Here is a 1,837-nt window from a genome sequence, read left to right as displayed (position 1 = left end):
CTTTCACACCCAGAGAGAGATGCACAGAGGCCACTCCCCGGGGACCTCCCAGCCTTTCTCTTCCGTCAGATGGGGCCCGCTCCAGCAGGTCTGCCTGCTCTCCCGGCGCTTTCTCACAACCAGAGTTAGAGTTTCACCACCTCCCCGCACAGCGAGTCCACCTGTGGCCCCACGGGGCTCTCGCTTGGGTCTCACCCCCCAGGCCGGGGTCCCCAGGACCCCAGCACCTCCATGAGAGACGAAATTCATCAGTCTCACTCAGGGCTAAACTGCCCAACCCATACACGAAATCCAGAACACACGCGGCCCCCAAGTGTTCTCTCCATGCAACAGAATAAGGGTCCCTGCAGAGCTGGGCTCCATGTCATACGGGTTCCAATGTCACCTCTTAGGCCCCCACCGCCTCTGACCACCCGGTCCAGTCTCTCCATGTCCTCCAGGCCCCGGACTGTGCGACAGCAGCATGTGCATTTCTTCATAGCGCTTCATTCCCTCTTGTTGATCAATTTGTTCCCTTCCTCATTGTCTCACCCTTTTCCCTACCAGAATGCCAGCTCCCAGAGGACCTTGCCAGTTTTTTATGGCTGCACCCCCATCACCTCGCACGGTGTCCTGCACATGGGTGAGGAACATAAGATACTTGATAGACTGGCTGGTTGATTGCATGAAGAAAAGAAGAAAAGAAGGGAAGTAGGAAGGGAGGGAAAGAAGGAGGGAGGGAAGAAGAAAAAGAGGGAAGGAGAGGAGAAGGGAAGGGAGGGAAGAAAGCCATTTCTGCTTCCAAATCCACTGGATCCCTCCACACCCTGGATTAGGAGCCAGCGGGGAATGTCATTTTCAGGGTCCTTGGTGAAACCTTTATGCATCTACTCTATGCCCCCCACGAGGAGCCCCATATCCTCATTGAAAAATTGCTCCCCAATATTCAGTACAGATCCCAATTAAACTTGAAAGAGGCCCAATGCCTTCCCCTGCTCCCCACCATAACACACATGTGATTTTTTTTAAAGTTTTTTATTTTTATTTATTTATTACAGAAACAGAGAAGGAGTCAGAGAGAGGGATAGACAGGGACAGACAGACAGGAACAGAGAGAGATGAGAAGCATCAATCATTAGTTTTTCATTGCACATTGCGACACCTTAGTTGTTCATTGATTGCTTTCTCATATGTGCCTTGACTGTGGGCCTTCAGAAGACCGAGTAACTCCTTGCTGGAGCCAGCGACCTTGGGTCCAAGCTGGTGAACTTTTGCTCAAACCAGATGAGCCTGCGCTCAAGCTGGCGACCTCAGGGTCTCGAACCTGAGTCCTCGGCATCCCAGTCCGACGCTCTATCCACTGCGCCACCACCTGGTCAGGCAACACACATGTGATTTGCACGTGAAGATGCTGAGGCCAGGAGAGGTAAAGTGGCTTGCCACGGGTCACATAGCTAGAGAGTGGCCGTGCCAGACCTGGACTGAAGTCCCCACTCCTGGGTCATTGCCTTTTCATCATACAACGGTGTGGAGGGAAGAGGAGAGGAAGGAGAGAAGAGGAGGAGGGGAGAGGAAGGACAGGAAAGGTTTCTTCTCTTGCAGAGACGCCAAGGAGGTGTGTCCACAAGTTCTCTTTGTCCCCGTCACCAGCTCTAACCGAGGCCTCTGACCCCTAACAGCCAGGAATTCCTTCTGCTATCTAACCTCTACTCCCCCTGTCAAATTCCAGACCATTTCTCCTTAGCCTGCCTTGCCTGGGAAGAAGAAATTGGTCACTCTCTTCTGCACAATAAATGCCTTCAGACCCTGGCAGCTCGTTATTCAAACCCTCATCCCATCCCCACCCCCACCCCTCTCT

Source organism: Saccopteryx bilineata, chromosome 5 (assembly GCF_036850765.1).
Source record: "Saccopteryx bilineata isolate mSacBil1 chromosome 5, mSacBil1_pri_phased_curated, whole genome shotgun sequence".
Taxonomy (NCBI): domain Eukaryota; kingdom Metazoa; phylum Chordata; class Mammalia; order Chiroptera; family Emballonuridae; genus Saccopteryx; species Saccopteryx bilineata.
This window is presented reverse-complemented; position numbering follows the sequence as displayed.